General features: G+C 42.5%; 1 long non-coding RNA gene across 1 annotated transcript; it reads right to left on the reverse strand.

Annotated features, from left to right (window-relative positions):
• Positions 1-601: 601 nt before the first annotated feature.
• Positions 602-18,904, reverse strand: LOC115176801 (uncharacterized). Its single transcript, XR_003872285.1, has 5 exons — positions 18,890-18,904; positions 17,006-17,050; positions 13,414-13,688; positions 5,010-5,255; positions 602-1,118 (listed from the first exon to the last, which is right to left on the reverse strand). It is a non-coding gene; the product is annotated as an uncharacterized LOC115176801 (long non-coding RNA).
• Positions 18,905-19,205: the final 301 nt, after the last annotated feature.

The raw sequence follows: 19,205 nt of genomic DNA on the forward strand, positions 1-19,205 counted from the left end.
CCAATATGATCTAGGTAGGTCTATGTTATTTATACAGCTTGTTATACAACATTCCCATGAAACACCATGGACTCTATTTATACATTGTTATTTACTTTAAATTAAAGTAGTAGTAGTAGTAGTAGTAGTAGTAGTAGTAGTAGTAAAGTGCTCTATGCTATTATAGAAATGTTTGCACCTAAGAATTTGTATTGCAAGGAACATTTCCTCACATGTAACACACACTGAGTGTACAAAACATTTAAGGACACCTTCCTACTATTGAGTTGCAGCCTCAACTCGTCGGGGCGTGGACTCTACAAGGTGTTGAAAAGCGTTCAACAGGGATGCTGGCCCATGTTGACTCCAATACTTCCCACCGTTGTGTCAAGTTGGCTGGATGTCCTTTGGCTGGTGGACCATTCTTGATACACACGGGGAACTGTTGAGCGTGAAAAACCCAGTAGTGTTGCAGTTCTTGACACAAACCGGTGCGCCTGGTACCTATTATCATACCCCATTCAAAGGCACTTACATTTTTTTGTCTTGCCCATTCACCCTCTGAATGGCACACACACAATCCACGTCTCAATTGTCTCAAGGCTTAAAAATCCTTCTTTAACCTGTCTCCTCCTCTTCATCTACACTGATTTGAAGTGGATTTAACAAGTGACATCATTAAGGGATCATAGTATTCACCTGGATTCACCTGGTCAGTCTATGTCATGGAAAGAGCAGGTGTTATTAATGCTTTGGACACTCAGTGTAGATGTTATTGAGGCTGCAAGCAAATACTGTAGGTACACTGCACATGCCATGTCTCTCATTCATAGCACAGTGTATCCAAGAATCAGTGCTTCTCTGTTCATCTTGGATCCTGAGATATTTGCTCTTGTTTTCCACACCACCACCCCACTTTCTTATTGGCTTAATGAAAGGAAAGAAAACCAATCCTGATTGGCCCTTGTTGGATATGTTAGGGCACAAGTCGGAGTGTAGTGGGCGAACATTGTTGTAATGGGCCTGTTCCATTGCAAATACTAGGGATGGGTTGGTAGTTTAAGGGCAACTTCTCTTCTCCCAATGGATTACTGTTTGCTGTCATTTCTGCCCTCTCAGTGTTCTGGACCATTATTTGCCTGGAGGGAAAAACAGATAGTATGTTAGAAGCAGGGGTTGGGACGCAAATTATTTTCCAATCATTCTTAACTGAACCCCTTTATTTTTTGTTCCGTTCCAGTGTTCCGGCCAGCATAATAAAGTTCTGAACCGGTTGAAGAAAAAAAAGTAGTGGTTCATATAGTTCCTTTTTGTACATTTTTTAACCTGTGAAATTGACATCGTTTTTATATTTAGCTCATTATTTTACCTCACCAATTAGCACGGATAGAGCATCTTGCTATGGAACGTGCAGGCTAGTTGTTTACATGTTTAATTGGTCAGAGATGATGCAACTGAATTTTCACGGGTGGGGAGAGAGAAATGGGTGAACATGGAGGAGCATGGTTTGAAGCGCTGAGCATCATGACATAAATTGGGATTGTGTATAGGCTATTACTAGCATCAGAACTTCACTGAATTGCAGAATTATATACTAGACATTAGGGATATTTTTGGAACAAAAATAACATTATTAACCAGTTCTCAAGATTTGAAAATAGCGGTTCTGTTCCGGAAACATGAGAGATGACTTTCGTTCCCAGTTCTGTTTCCGTTCTTTGACATGTTTTGTTATTTTCTGGTTTTCGGTTCTGTTCCCTGAACCGGTTCCAACCACTGGTTAAAAAATCACGATAAATAAAACAAACTCACAATAAAGCCAGTACATTATGTGTTAAAATCTTTTCTAGTGAACGGACAGTCTCTTTCATATAGCAAAAACCATCAGGGAGTTTCTGACAAGTGGCCTTAGGTGCGCCTGGTCTGGTTTTAGCTGAGGTAAGCCCGGCTCTGTGTGCCGGGCGCAGACTGCCAGCTAGCCAAGTGGATTGAGGGTGAAGTTGAAAGCCACTGTCGGGAGCCTGGTACGCTACGTGGCCATAATGCAAAGAGGAAGCATGTGACACACCCTAAGCTGTAGGAGCTGAGCCTGAGGGACTTCTGAGATCTGGGGGCCCTTTTATTTTAAAGCCACTCAGACAAGCAACTTAAAATCTTACCCAAGGGTCATAGAGTACATAGAGAACCAGCCATGATGTTTGCGGTTTTCTGGGTTCAAAACTACAATGGGTAGCATCATGTTAGCCATATTAGCTATTAGCTAGAATTATGTTAGCCATATTAGCTATTAGCCAGAATCATGTTAGCCATGCCAGCTAGCATCTTGATAGCAGTTTAAACTGTACTGTATGTCAATGGGCTAACTACAAGTCAAGGAAGGACATTTCTAATTAAACGTAAAATGTAACAGAAGTGGTGTCACCAAAGGGGTTTAGGGTATTGGTGTCGGTTTGAGTTATTGGGAATCATGGTCTTGTTTTTGTTGAGTGGCCTACGGTGAATGAGCTAGTTAATGGTAAATTTACAACCACAGCATGTGGGCCAATAAAACCAGGGGGACATAGAGGACGATGAGAATGATTGTGAGAGGAGGAGAGAAAGCGAAAGAGGGGGAGAGAGTAGAGTGGAGGACTCTGGTAATTAAGAGTCTAAGGGAGTGTGAGAGGGGGCACACACTGCTCAGAGCAAACTTTGTGCACAGAATCCTCACTCTTATTTATGCACCCTGTCTATTCTCCCTCCCTTCTACCCTTTATCTTCTTCCTGGCCTTTCCTCTCTCTCCATTCACTTGTCTCTCCCTCTGAATGAATAGTCATAGCGCTATGGTGTCCCCCCCACCAACACCCCCACCCTACACCCCTTAAACTCCACCTCTAGCTCAGTCATGAATAGGGAGTCGAATTGAGCAAACAGTCAGCCTGTCAGCTCAATAGGAGGTCTGGCCGTGAACTTCAAGTCCTTCCCAGGCCCCCAGCGTCACATTGGGGCGAGAGGCAAGGAGTGGGGAGGGAGGTGTGGGGTTGGGAGGCTGTGGGGAGACAGGAGGGAGGGTGTGAGTGGGAGCCACAGACACAGCCAGACTTTAGGGGGCCCCTACGTGCCAATATTGGGGGGACCTCTGCCTGCCACAAAAGTTCCCAAGACTGGAGCTTTCACTGGAGCTATGGGGGAGGGTGCTCCAGGTCCCAGCTGCCTCCCCCCCACCCCCTAGTCTAGGCAGGAGGGGTGTGTGCAGACGGGACAGTGTCTGCCCCTGCCCAAACTCCAGCCCTCCAGACCCGCACACTCAGACGCAAGCTGCTGACTGTGCCCACCCACCCCCTCGACTCGCCTCACTCCCAGCCCGCACAGGCCACACATCATCTCATTACCCAACGCCAGCCACTCCACTGTCTACTGTTTGTATTGTTTTGGGCTCTGCATAATTTACACAGTAAATTGAGAATGGCCCTGGCCCCTGCTCAATCTACCACCTGTTTACAGAGACTGCCCGTGATTAGTGGCTTTGCATTAGATTAGACACTGTTACTACTAAGGCTCTCATGCGATGTTTTGTTAGACTGGCTCCCCAACATAGAAACTTAGACAAAACAACTTTAATTAAAAACTGCTAACAGCTAATGATCTGATGAAGCTCCAATGTGAATGTTGTGGTTTTGTCAGGATTTTCTTCTCTCTCCACATTTGGCTTAATCAGATGCTATAATTTATTTTAATATCCTTAATAAATTCATTATGTCTAGTCCTAACAGCAATGTCTCTGTAGACCTCATGCAGCGGAATACCTTGGCGGGATTGGCGACGAGACAGACTTAATAGCACTCTAGTGTTTCACCGCCCATATGCATGGGTAGTAACTCAGTAGCCTATCCATCAGCAATGCTCTGGCACCGTACAGTATCTTAGCGATAGCACTGTCTCGACCTCCAGTACGCAGACACAAACAAAGGGAGTTCTCTCCGTGTGGCACGGACAATGGCACACATTGTTTACCGGCTGCCTTATTTAAACGGGCCCAGCCGACTCTAATTGGTGTTTTGGTTATTAAGCGGTTTTTAAACTTGCAGCTCCCTGCTCAGAATAAAGGAGGGCTACAACAAGCTTGCTTAGGAGAACAATACACGACTTGTCTCAGCACCAGCTCCCCCAAAACCTCACCCACCAACACAAAGACAGCTTTCCTCTACTGAGACCTCGCTATCATACTCTCATTCGGCCTCTGCCTCTCTCGCTCCCTCTCTCTGTCTCTCAACCACACTCACTCTCTCCTGGTCCCTTTCGCTATGTGTTGGTGTTGTACTGCAGTGGCTGTCTGAGTAGCGTACACTGACTCGTGGACGTCACCGTTTTGTCCTTTAAAGATATGCTCTGAGCTGCTTTTAGAATTTTTAAGTAAACAGTCATTAGCATAAATCTTTACATGTCAGCAAATCAGGATAATTAATTACAAAAAAGGAATGATAAGACTTTGTAAAAATAAATATTGCAAAAAGCGTACTGTGTCTTTGATTACTAATGATAATAAGAATAGTGATGATATAATATAGCCCTAGCTAATATTCTTTAATAGTCTCTGGGTGTAACTATCTAATATAATATGCTAAATTTGGAACATTCATGTCTCGGTTATTCTGACCAGGGAATACGGCCCGCGTATTTCAACCAAAATGGCAGCCGCCGCCATGTCGGGCATGTGTGTGAAGGGGATGGCACAACAATTCCCAAACGGGAAGAAAACTGGGCTGTTCAGAGCACAGATGCCCACTGAATGCCTGAGAGAGAGCAAGAGCGAGGAGGGATTTAATGCAAGCACACACACAAAAACCCCAGCCTTCCTCCCCCCTCCATCAACGCGTCTCGTGATTTCTGCAATTAGCAAACACATCTGAGGTGCTTAAAGGCAAGGCCAGCCTGGCAGAGGGAGGGAGCGAGAGAGAAGGGAGGGTCCGGAGTAGGAGGAAAGGATGGGGTGATGGTGGTGTTATGGAGGCGTGACGCAGCATGGCGGGCGCAGGGCTGTTGTTGTTACCTGCTCTCTATGGTCCTCACTTCCATTTCATGCCAGCGTGCGTCGTCCTAAGATGGTGGCGTGGGCTGCGTCTCGCGGTACAGGAGAATGGGGAAGGCAGCTGAGGATGAAGTGAGGGAGGGGAGGAGGGGAGAGGCGATACGGAGGAGGGCGAGAAGAGGGAGTCAGAGTCAACAGAAACCTCTCCTCCTCTCCCTGTTTTTCAGCCTCATTTTGCCAGAATTCTGTCATGGTGGTGTTGGTAGTCTGCACAAAAAATAAGAATAGGGAAAAAGATGAGGCAAAAAGAGAAAATGTGAGTATGCAGTTTAACCAGCCGAGATACACATACATGCATATGTACGTATACACACGCACCCACACACACACCTTTTCATGTCTTTTCTCATGGTACAGTGTGCCCCTGAGCATGCAAATGACTTTCATTATGCAAATGCATGCAAATCAGATCCAACCATCTGAGAATCAAGACTGGGAAGAAAAAAATAGACACAGAGATTGAATGAAAGAATGAAAGAGAAAAAGAACAGGGGGAAAATCCTTTTGAGTGGCAGGAGGCGGTAAGTTAGGTAAATGGTATGTGGAGGAACAACAGTGGCCCCAATTGGACAAACAAGATTACCTTTTGTATTATAAAGATTTCTTATCTTTTTTCTGACTGCACTGTATTTTAACATCATACTTGATATCATACAAGTTTCATATGAAGTTAAGTTCAGACCCACATCATCTGCAATAGTAAGAAAAGAGATTGCTCCAGCTAACGCAGGCTTTTCAGCCATTCCACAATAAATGTCTTTACTTTCATTCAAGGACGCAACAAGAACTTGAGCTCTGTTATGGAAAAAATACATGAATTTCACATGTGATCATGTGATCTTATGTGAAGTTAATGTGATAATGTGACAACATGTAAAAGCAACATGTGAAAACATGAAGCTACACGCGCAAAAACATGATCTCGTTAAAGAAATATGACAACATGAGGATGCAACATTTTTACATTTATGAACATTTTTCACATGTGAAACTGCTTATTTCACATGTTGCTTTTACTGCAAATCACATGAGGTGAAAACTTTATTCTCCACACATGTGAAAAAGGGGTGTTAACATGTGAACTCTAAATGTAATACATGTGAACATATTGTTTCACATATGAACAACTAATCTCACGTGTCTCTGTTCATGTTTTTTTTGTAAGAGAAGTAATGAAATAATATTGGAGTTTTAAGGTAAGCGGTACGCTATTCAGCTAAAATAGTGTAATACTGTATATTTAATCGATATGATTACATTTGATCACTTAGTGCTGACTTTTCAATATGACGCACCTGGGATTTGAAATCACACTCTCTATATTTGGAGTACGCTGATCTTTCTGCTGTGTTCCAAAGTCTGTAGTATTCTCAGAAGTCCTCTACAGATTAATTACCTACAATGCATCTCTGCAATTAACTAAAGAGTGCCATCTGCGCTGCTATTTTAGTTCTAAATTAATCTGACTATGATCTCATCATTGATTTCCTTTACTTATTTCATCAATTTGGGGGTTTTCTATATAGTTGTCTAATGTTGGTGGGGCATATTGTTTACTTACTCCTGAATCACAATGATAAATATAATAGTTATTATTGTGTGTGTTTTTTTTATAACAAAGCTGTGATTTACTTTGAAGTCCAAAGTGTAGGAATAGAGGTAAAATCAGTTATTGACACAGACATGGTGGCATAGCAGGAAGATCGTACGTAATGTCTTGAACCAAGAGGTGGTGAGTTCATATCACAGGTGAGGACATAAATAAACATAAACAATGTAATCATGTGTCAAATATGTCATTTGAAAACACTGTGACTGTGGGACATTTTGTTTGCAGGGCATGATCTATGTAATCATGTGAAATAACCCAAAATGTACTGTATGTCCTACCAAAACCACATGAAAGGTTATGTGAAAATATAATATAATACAGTGGGAGAAAGGCTGTGATCTAGAAGGGGATTGCTGTCCAAAATATGCTGTTGGAGTCCCAGATGGTTTGCTGTGTGAGATCAAATGTTGTGAAACTTCAATATAACAAAAACAACAATGCTACAGTATCAACATGCTAGGTTGATGAAGAGGTTGCTGGAGCTATTGTATCAACATGCTAGGTTGATGAAGAGGTTGCTGGAGCTATTGTATCAACATGCTAGGTTGATGAAGAGGTTGCTGGAGCTATTGTATCAACATGCTAGGTTGATGAAGAGGTTGCTGGAGCTATTGTATCAACATGCTAGGTTGATGAAGAGGCTGCTGGAGCTATTGTATCAACATGCTAGGTTGATGAAGAGGTTGCTGGAGCTATTGTATCAACATGCTAGGTTGATGAAGAGGCTGCTGGAGCTATTGTATCAACATGATAGGTTGATGAAGAGGTTGCTGGAGCTATTGTATCAACATGCTAGGTTGATGAAGAGGCTGCTGGAGCTATTGTATCAACATGCTAGGTTGATGAAGAGGTTGCTGGAGCTATTGTATCAACATGCTAGGTTGATGAAGAGGCTGCTGGAGCTATTGTATCAACATGCTAGGTTGATGAAGAGGTTGCTGGAGCTATTGTATCAACATGATAGGTTGATGAAGAGGCTGCTGGAGCTATTGTATCAACATGCTAGGTTGATGAAGAGGTTGCTGGAGATATTATGTTAGCCTTCACATTCTTTTAGCACAAAATAGTCAAGCATTTTGTAGTGGTGCTTTTCCATGTCATTCTCCAGCCAAGCTACACATGCAAGTAACCCAAGAGCTACAAACTAACTCCACCAATCTGGGTTGGAATCTACTAACTAGCTACCAGCCTAGCCTATACATGACATTTGGTGAACCAACGGAGAGAGCAGACTAATCGGGGAGGAGGGAGCTGCTATCTGTTTTCACTCTCAGGCTAGAGGAAGGAGGAAGCTTTTGTTTCAGGGTGCCAGTAGGGAGGCACAATTTTGTAGGCTGTAATGGGGGAGTAGGGATAGGGGTGAAGGGAAGGGCCTTGGAGTATGAGAGAGTAGGTTAGGAGGAAGGGAGGGGCAATAGTAGAGGGGGTGGGGTACCACTGAATGGTGGCAAACCTCTCCTAATTGGCACTTGACATTTTTCTGCCATTGGCACTAAAGTGGGCCGGCTTTCAAGCCCGCTCCGAGTCCTTGTTGGAAAAGTGCCATATGCAAATATGGCGAATGGGCTCCATTATGAAGCCTCTGATATTAACAGCTCAGGGAACAATGAAATTGTGTGCTTACTCTGGACTCGTAGGTGTGTGAGCGAGAACAAGAAAATGGCTGCCAAAGCAGCTTTGGTCTGAACAGCCCCTTCACATAACGTTCTGACAAGTCATTTCACCAGAATGGCCTTCTGTGGACTGAGGCTCTGTCAGGCTCTGTCCAAAATCTTTGTTCAAGACTGAAATAGTTTGTTTCAGTTTGTGCAATATTTGCCAAACTTCTGAAAATGTAATATTTCTCTTTTTGTTGATTGGCTCTTTTTCCTAAATGTTAAAATATACAGAAGATTATTAGCTTTTTCAAAAAATGCATCCTATGTTAAAGCATTTCCAGTTGAGCACATTGTTCTAAATGCTAGAATGTATAGTGTTCTGTAATCCTTCTGATATTTCTCTATTTGGATTGTTTACTAGCTCCCTGGGGCCACAGTGGAGGGAGATCTAAACATAACTCCTGTCTCCCTTTGGAGACTTCTTGGCAAATCAATGATGAATTGTAGCAAAACTGAGAAGCATTTTCAAAGACCGAGAAATGATAAGAGACTGATCTTGGACAGCTAGGCCAAACAAACTCCCAGCACTAACTTCCAAGAGGAAACATATAAAGCAGATTGTCAAAGGCCATAAAGCAGTTCCATCTTTATCTCCACACAAGTCGAAACTGTCAGGGAGGAAACAGAACAACGGGTCCAACAATAGCACCCAACTCCGGTGTGGTCCGAACCACACCTGTTACTGCTAAGTTACCAAACTTGATCTCCTTTGTCTGGGTGGGCCCATTGACTTCTGTAAACGCCTGAAATACATTAATTTCTCTGTGAGCGACAGGGAGGCGGGGGCCACTTTAGAAATGGCAAAGTCTGCCCCTCTGTACCAGCCCAACAGTGAAGCCATTTTCCAAACTCTGTTGGTGTGTTCTGTTGAGAGAAAGGGAGGCAGAGAAAAGGGGTAAGAATCACTGGGCCTTTTTCAGAAACCCGTCTGGCTGCTAGGACCCGAGGTGCAGAAATGGTGGTAAAGGAGCCAGCCCATTGTCTCCCTGTGACAAGTGGACTAGCTCTATTGACTGTAAAGTCTACTGGTGTGGGGCCGCCAGGGCCCGGCCACAATGCCTGTTTTTCTACTTGACACTTGGAGTCTAAATCTGCTTGCCGAGTGCCTGAAAGCTTAGACAAATCCAGCAAACCCTCCCTCTGCCTCGCTTCCTTTCTCCTCTCCCTCCCTCCATCCTTTCTCTATCCCCCCTCTCTCTTTCCCTCCCTCCACTCCAGACAGGGCTACAGTAGAGTCCTGGAGGTTTTGTGGAACTCCTGTTTTTGTGTCATTTTCAGGCAGGCAGTGCTAAGGCCGTCTTTCCTCTGGGGTAGGGTTGCAAAATTCCAGGAACTTTCAATGAATTCCCTGGTGTTCCAGAAATCCTGGTTTTGCAACTGTACTCTAGGGTCCCTAGTGTGGACTGTTATTGATATGACTGTGCCACACACAGTTATCCCCCTTATCGTCACCAACAAAACAGCTGCACCAGTGCACACATCTTCATGGGCATCTGTTACTGACATCATATAATATTTTCTTGAAATAGTATTCATGTTTATTATACAGTGAGGGAAAAAATATTTGACCCCCTCCTGGTTTTGTTCGTTTGCCCACTGACAAAGAAATGATCAGTCTATAAATTTCATGGTAGGTTTATTTGAACAGTGAGAGACAGAATAACAACAAAAGAATCCAGAAAAACACATGTCAAAAATGTTATAAACTACTTGCATTTTAATGAGGGAAATAAGTATTTGACCCCCTCTCAATCAGAAAGATTTCTGGCTCCCAGGTGTCTTTTATACAGGTAACAAACTGAGATTAGGAGCACACTCTTAAAGGGAGTGCTCTTAATCTCAGCTTGTTACATGTATAAAAGACACCTGTCCACAGAAGCAATCAATCAATCAGATTCCAAACTCTCCACCATGGCCAAGACCAAAGAGCTCTTCAAGGATGTCAGGGACAAGATTGTAGACCTACACAAGGCTGGAATGGGCTACAAGACTATCGCCAAGCAGCTTGGTGAGAAGGTGACAACAGTTGGTGCGATTATTCGCAAATGAAAGAAACACAAAAGAACTCTCAATCTCCCTCGGCCTGGGGCTCCATGCAAGATCTCACCTCGTGGAGTTGCAATGATCATGAGAACAGTGAGGAATCAGCCCAGAACTACACGGGAGGATCTTGTCAATGATCTCAAGGCAGCTGGGACCATAGTCACCAAGAAAACAATTGGTAACACACTACGGCGTGAATGACTGAAATCCTGCAGTGCCCGCAAGGTCCCCCTGCTCAAAAAAGCACATATACATGCCCGTCTGAAGTTTGCCAATGAACATCTGAATGATTCAGAGGACAACTGGGTGAAAGGGTTGTGGTCAGATGAGACCAAAATGGAGCTCTTTGGCATCAACTCAACTCGCCGTATTTGGAGGAGGAGGAATGCTGCCTATGACCCCAAGAACACCATCCCCACCGTCAAACATGGAGGTGGAAACATTATGCTTTGTGGGTGTTTTTCTGCTAAGGGGACAGGACAACGTCACCGCATCAAAGGGACGATGAACGAGTGCCTGAAATCTTGGGTGAGATGTACCGTCAAATCTTGGGTGAGAACCTCCTTCCCTCAGCCAGGGCATTGAAAATGGGTCGTGGATAGGTATTCCAGCATGACAATGACCCAAAACACACGGCCAAGGCAACAAAGGAGTAGCTCAAGAAGCAGCACGTTAAGGTCCTGGAGTGGCCTAGCCAGTCTCCAGATCTTAATCCCATAGAAAATCTATGGAGGGAGCTGAAGGTTCGAGTTGCCAAAAGAAAGCCTCGAAACCTTAATGACTTGGAGAAGATCTGCAAAGAGGAGTGGGACAAAATCCCTCCTGAGATGTGTACAAACCTGGTGGCCAACTACAAGTAACGTCTGACCTCTGTGATTGCCAACAAGGGTTTTGCCACCAAGTACCAAGTTATGTTTTGCAGAGGGGTCAAATAGTTATTTCCCTCATTAAAATGCAAATCAATTTATAACATTTTTGACATGCGTTTTTCTGGATTTTTTTGTTCTTATTCTGTCTCTCACTGTTCAAATAAACCTACCATTAAATTTATAGACTGATCATTTCTTTGTCAGTGGGCAAACGTACAAAATCAGCAGGGGATCAAATACTTTTTCCCCCTCACTGTACAAACTGTAGCTAATTGGAGAGAAAAAATGTTTTTTCTGCCTGAAAAAGAAATACAAACTGATGTCAGAAAGCTAACCTAACTTTGCTGAAATCTCTACCTAGAAATGTTGTCAATCAATCAAATTTTACTTGCATAACACTTTGTAAAAGCCAATTTGTCACATTAACAGCCACAACGGCATGCATATAGCTATACAACCACAGATAACAGCCTAGAACAATCGTTGGGGCCTTATTCTAGTTTCCCTGGATTCTTCCGTTGGTAATGACAGTAGCTAGAGAAAACAGACAAAGAGCCAGGTACCACTGTGCCACCGGAGGAGGTGACATCACCGCCTGTCACTTCCTGTCAAGGCCCTCGTCTCTCTCGCTCCCTCGCTGAGCCCTGAGCTCAAATGTCACACTCAGCATCTGCAATGCAGCAGGCAGGGACCGCTGCACAACCCGCTAAGATTGACATTGTGAGTGTTGTTGCTATACAAACGCTCCAACAGGAGTTTCAGTCTAGTCCAACGTGCCATATTGGAGTCAATATTGTGTTTGTTATCAAACGAGAATTCAAATGTATAAATTTAGCCGAGTGCATGTGATTGAAACCCTGTTTAGGCCATTGATCACCATATGAATAACATGTTTTTCAAACATACTAGTGCTATAGTATACAATTTACTCTCCAATTTCTCTGTAATGTCTTGAAGCTATGGAAGGCTGATTTGGCCAAAAGACAGAAAAATCATACTAGAGGCTTCACTCGACATGATTCTTTTTCTAGTTGAAAAGAAATCAACGTCATTGCCTTGATGGCTGATTGAAGGTGTGAAGATCTGATTGACCAATTACTCCCCACTATGGGCTGAGGCCCAGATTGTTCCCTCTCTCATGGCTCTGTCACTGGGGGCAGTTTCTGGTTGATTGCCCTCGGACCACTCCCCCACAGAGCCCCACACAGTGGCATTCAACAAGATCCATCAGGCCTTTCCACATGGTAGCACCTCATGCAATGGAGGCTTCGCCATGGCACATTCACAACCAAGCCAACTGTCACCTCAAATCAAACACCCAAACAAAACCAAAATCAAACACCTTCCCATATGAAAGAAAGAGGGGGAGAAATCAAATAAACAACCGTCTAGCTTAACAAAACTGGCCTCAAACAAATCTGTCCATTCGACTATGCGCTGGCAGGGGACATGATCATGGGATTAACTTAAAAAGTCCATTGTAAACTTCCACAATCCAAATAACGTATGACATTAGAGGCTATAATCAGCAACCATACTTTCTATTCATTTCACCTGTTTTCCAACAGCCTTAACTAAAAACCCAACAGCCGAGTACAGAATTGCTACAATGGTAGGATGGTGTTACTTGCAGCTACTGACTGGCCAATTTGTTAAGCATTTCGACAAAGTCCGCAGTCAGCACCATTCAGGTTGATGTTGGTTTTTTGGGACCTGCCCACCACTGCTGGCCATGTGATTGGAAGGATAAGCTACTGCATGCAGCCCCACACAGAGGGATCGGGGGCTTATTAGATTACAAGGGCTCCTGTTGGACCAACCAGCCTGCGAGGGACCAATGCCACCGGCCATGTGCAAATATGAGGAAATATGTGTATGGCATTGTGTATAACTCATTATTTTTAGAGATCAATCTCAAAGCGATCAGGATTTCCCAACTATACGGCTCAGGGGAAAATCTCAATGCCTCAAAAATGTGAATACTCAAAGACGTAAATTGATAAGAAACTCAACAAATACTCAAACTCTCAAATCTACTGCTAAAATTCTCAAAGGCAATTGTGATATATTTGACGCAATAACAGAGACCAGATAGTTGTAATTGTCAAGCTGAGTTAAAAAGACACACACATGTACACATACCCACATAAACCTGTGTAATTGGATGACATCACACGACTTACTTGACTTTTTCTTCTGCTCCCGTGTCCTATGATGTCGGCCATGTTCGTTGCTTGTTTTGCTGTGAATGGTAGAATGGGGTGGTGCGACATGGGGGATGTGTGTTGGGGATCTTGATGCCTTTCAGGAGCGTAATGGGATTCTTGTTACTTTCGGTTATCTAGCTTTATGAAGAATGTACATCACTCATACAGCTAGATAACCAAAGATAACAACCAACCCCTAAGGCTGCCCATCCTCTTGTGCCACAGGTGATACGCACGGGCCAGATTCTCACCTATAATCAGGAAAAAGACAGTATAAACAATCAGAACAATTAAGACTTGAATTTCCCTTTTCAAACTTAAGTGCACAGTGAGTAAACTGTAGCAGTTCTATAGGTCACGTTCATGCAGTACCCAAAATGTAAGAAATGCTGATTCTTTTAAATGAATGAACTTTAATCAAATGTGTACTAACAGTTCACAAACATCCCAGAACCTCCTGACCCTCTGCTTAAAGTACTCATCAGCAATTGGCCACTTACTAACTGTAACATTTCCCTGCCAATCCACCCTCACTGTTCTGCTGTTACAAAGCCTTTGATTGGATGGCCAGCCCGTAACATGGCAGCCAAAGCCTTGACTCCTCCAACTCAAATAATCAGCGTGAGGCTTGATCAAAACACCAGTCCAAACTGGTTACGGCGCCAGTCTTCCCAGACCACCCCTCTCTGCCCCTGCGCCCACCCCTATGGTGAGGCAGTCTCTCACAAGGACTGGCTCCATAGGAGGGTGATGTCTTCAAACGCTGCCCCCCGCCATGTCCAAAAATGTATTTTTTAAATTAAAACTGTTTTACTGTAAGATACAGAGAGAAGGGTTTGTCTCTTGCGTTTGCATATCTATCAGAGATTCCACACTAAATTGGAGAGGGCATGTTCAAGGTTGGGGTCAGAATACGGCACAAAAGCACAAACACACACAAGTGCAAACCTACACACACAGATACACACACACACACACACACACAGAGTACACACATTTCTGGCACATGCACAAGGGCCAATTAAAAGTTTTTCTGTGTGCCCAGCCCCACAATGAGGCTCCTCCCATCTATACATGTTCTAATGACTGACAGGAGAGAGATGGAGGGAGAGCGAGAAAGACAGAGAACATTCTCACCTTTAGTGTACACATCTTTACCTGTAGTCTCATACTGTTGGCAGACAACACATCCTCTCCTTACTGTCAGCTAGAACAAGGATTCAAGCTCGAAAATGTCTTCTATTTTATTTTGGTTCATAATCTACCAGTCACCATAAGGATTTCTAACCACCTTTATCATTTCTTACTACATTATGATACACAAGGACAAAGCAAGGCTCTTTGATAGCATCCACACTCGCAAACATGCATATTCCATACAGTGCATGCACATACACCCATGCACGTAAGCACACACACACGTGCAAACCAAACAAAAGCATGCACACATGCTGGAAATAAGAATGCTACTATCTTTCCTGAAAAAGTGACTATTCACTCAAAAAGGTATTTCTTCCTGCCAAGGACAAAATGCCTGATCTCTACGTGTTTTTTGTCAAAGAGAGAATTTACATGTTACAACATTATTTGAAATTATATCTGACATGGATATTGGATAAACTTTGTTAAAATAATAAGACTTGATTATATAAGCATTATCAGTACATCTATAGCAGTGATTAATTTGATTGTACTTATAATGCATGAAATTATTTTGAATTATACTGTCCCAGGATTAATATTTGAAATTCAACAAAATAATAATAAGAATTTACTGTTTTTGTGATACTGTACACAGTATGTAAGACAGTTGTGTGATTTTTTGTTGTTGTTGAAATTGCTAAGTTATTAGATAAAATAAATAATCATAATACTACCTCCAATGATAAGTAACATTATATTCTCAACATTATATTGAAAACAATCAAAAACATGTATTTTATGTTATTTTCAAGAAATTACATTTAACATGTATTTCATCGTTTGCAGTGGAGAGTTGGAATTGGAAAGTTGTTGTTTTTATCAGCCTATTTTATTACCCTATATTATTATCATTATTACTGCTATTATTATACTGTGCAAATTCCAAATAGTTTGATACGCAGTTGTGACGATTCCTTCTGATAATGTCAATGCATTTGACCAACTTTATTTCAAGTAATAATAATATACATTATTTAAGGAAATAAAGTAAGAAATAATATGTTTCATATTAGGCCTACATTGCGCCAGATGCGATTACAAAGAACTCACACTGCGCATCTGTAACGAAGCTCATCTCAGATTCAGCACCACAACAGTGGACAGCGGCCTTGTCTCTTAGAAGCCTTCAGTGCCAGGATTTCAACACCAAAATCCCCGATAAGCATATTAACTATGATACAATCACTTTGTTAAAAATAACTGCATTTGTCTTCTTGTTTTAACAGTTTAACCTAGGCCTACCCATTGGTAAATTCAGATAGGCTTCCATGGCGCAGGAGAGATCCGGTTCGACTGTCTATTACTGCATCTTGCCAATCACATAATTGTCAAGGGGTATAACTCATTCATTCATTCATTCATTCAAACAAACCTAATCACTCCTCGCCATTGGATAAGACGTTGGTGACGACCTTCAAATGTATGCTTAGGAATGATTGAAAATGTTTGATGAACCAATACACAATGCACATATTTTCTGTAGATTTATTTTAGGTACAAAGAAAGTAGTTATAGCTTTATAATAAAGTGATCAATGTATGCCATTGAGAAATGACGTGAATCGATGTAATTCAATCCAACCTGATCCGTAATGTATTGGCACAACGCTGTTGCCCAGGTCTCAATGCTTATGCACGAGGCACGAACTGAGGTCATTTCTAAATGTTCATCATATGTAATTGGCGCGGTCGATGCAATCTGTTGGCAGAGGGCCTAAGCTACTGTAGCCTACCGCTGCACACTGGAACCTTGTGGCGTCGTTATACCAACAGCGTCCACTGCTACTGAAAAATGACGAGCTTGACAAGTATGAACGCAAATGTGTAGATAAGCAGTAAAATAACATTTCATTTCTGTATTCTCTTGTGAAATGATGATTGATTGATACAGTATTAATATCCATAGGCTTAGTCAATTAGTAATATTTTAACTATTGAATCGAATTGATTAAGTTTTCAATGGGTACTTGCACTGCACTCTGATGCACAAATAATATCATATAGGCTAATCTAATTACAAAAGGTTGGTGCTATCGAGTATACTTGGGGCATCCCTACCCTAAACCCTAACCCTAACCTTAACCTTAACCATATCCATAACTATAACCATAACCATAGCCATACCCCATTACCTAACCCTAACCTTAACCATTTTACATTTCGACTTCAACGGGGTATGGACGTTCCAAGGATCCCGGATAGCACGAACCAACTACAAAAAGTTACGATTTTAGCAAAACACGTCCCACAATGTCTCTTCCATTTGGATTTTGTGCAAGTGATTTAACTGAGTTAAAGTGATCAATGTCTAAGCCATACCTGTCCAGTTATTAAGTCTGTAAGAGTGTGTGGTGTATTTATATTACCTATGCCACCTGCTCTGTTGCGCCTATATGTCTCTCCACTGAAACCTGAAAAAAACAAAAACAAGAAATGCTTATTTTCCAACCCAACTGCAGTCCTATGGTAACTGTCCGGTTAAAGTCAACAATTACAACAACCCAGTCTCGTTTGAACTGAGTATATATATATTTGATTGTGCCTACAGACAGGTGCGAGGCCTCAAGCCTGCATCTGCCCTTCTAGATATGACGTTGAGGCGACATAAAACCACTACATGGTCCATGATAGAAGGCTAAAATTCACGAGAGCGTTGTTATGTAATCTACCTGTATAATGGCACCTGAGCTAGATAGGTACCCGAGTCTAGAGGTAGGACACGCCTCAGATGACATCTCCAAAAGCTCTTTAAAAGACATGTAGGCAATAGGCAGGTCGATTTTCAGACAAGGTCTTCAACAATACTCGTCAAAAACCGAGTCAGACCTACATTACGCACAACCCACAATCCAGCTAGGTGCTTGGAAGAGATGTGCACATTAAATTATTTGCAATTTAATAAAGAAAACGCGCACGTTTTCAGATGTAGCACGACCTATAAAACCAAACCAAACAACAACCTGGCTGTGCAAAACCAATTCTCTTTTTGATCTTAAGCCGCAAAATGCAAGCGTTACATTTCATATAATTCTGCAGTCTCTTTACTTACACATCATACCATGGCCTATGACAACTAATGTGTACGCAATGTGCTATTGCGCATTATTAACGTATATATTAGTGTCCCGTACAGGCATACCAATGTCACATATATAGTACTACTTCACAAACCATAATGAAAGTGCATATCCATGGTCTATGCTTCCGTAACGCGCACACGTGTGCTCAGAAGGCCGCGTATTCGGCGTACACGTGCGGATTTGATGGCCCTGTGATTCCCCATCTACCCGCTATAGGTGTGAGCAGTAGTACTTTATACTATTGCTATTAAGCATTTTCATCATCTGGACTCGAATCTCAATTGATCAACTGATCAAGGCCTTGCCTACATTTTGAATAGGCGACTTTTCCTTAAAACTATAGAAGTTGAATAATAGACTACATTATGTGGCAAATTACACGGCGGATGACATGTAGACCATTTTCTTGTGATGTTTTAGAAGTACATCTGGCTACATTAATAATGTATGTAGAAATGGTATGGTATGTAAAATGACATATGCGTTATATTACCTCTGTGGGTCTGCGTCTGTCTGTGTTGATGCATGTGGAACCTTGCATGGTTAGTCTACTCCATAGTGCGTAATGGAGGTCGTTATCAAGCCCCCTAGCCTAAGATTGACCATATCCCATCTTTCTTTGTTTGTGCAAAACTATTAAACTATAATAGGTGAAGTGTTGGGTGTAATGAAGGAGAGAGCTGTGTCAAAACTAATACATTGTAAGCCTGACCTTCCAGTCATTAAATTCAAGAGAGCCCAAATCCAAAATAATGGATATGTCGAAATGGTTGTTTCCATATGCTACAAACATAATTTCAGCCTACAATATTAAGCCAAGCTGTAATGGATAGGCTAGTTGTTTTTTGTCTTGTAGGCTATCTAATGTCCGGACACTGTGCAATAGAAATGATCATACACAATCTTCAAATGAGCATTACCATTTGAATTGATAGCTATTCGATTGATACAGGAAAACCGGTGCCAAAGACGCCTTTATCGTGGCCGATATTGCACGAGTAGCATACAGTGAGTGCCAAACCCACCAGGATAAAACGATGCGCTAGCGTGTTCTTTTATTTGTTCTGTTTTATGCTATACATGCATGCAAAATTACGACTGCGTTGGCCGCATCCGCTTCAATAGCACGCAACAGAACATACATTTTCGAATCATATATGCCATACTCACCCCGGTGTATGCCAGCCACGGTTACAAACGCTCTCCACAACAATCAACCGAGCGAGTCAAGAGATGTAGAACAACTGAGCGCTTGTAGGTTGGCTCGCGCCTGGTCTTGAGCTTCATGGCTGCAGCTCGCTGTGACGTCGCGCTGACCCCATCCATTCATCTTTTCGCGGCTGGGTCCCCCTTGTTTATAATCGAGATTATTTCCCATAGAGATGGTGTTCGCCTCCCCCCGCGGAGAGCGAAGTGAACCGTTCGCTGTGCCTCGCGCTCGCCATTCCTCTTGTACAATGCATATGAACTTAAACATGCCTGCCAA

This window comes from Salmo trutta, chromosome 37 (genome assembly GCF_901001165.1).
Source record: "Salmo trutta chromosome 37, fSalTru1.1, whole genome shotgun sequence".
Taxonomy (NCBI): Eukaryota; Metazoa; Chordata; class Actinopteri; order Salmoniformes; family Salmonidae; genus Salmo; species Salmo trutta.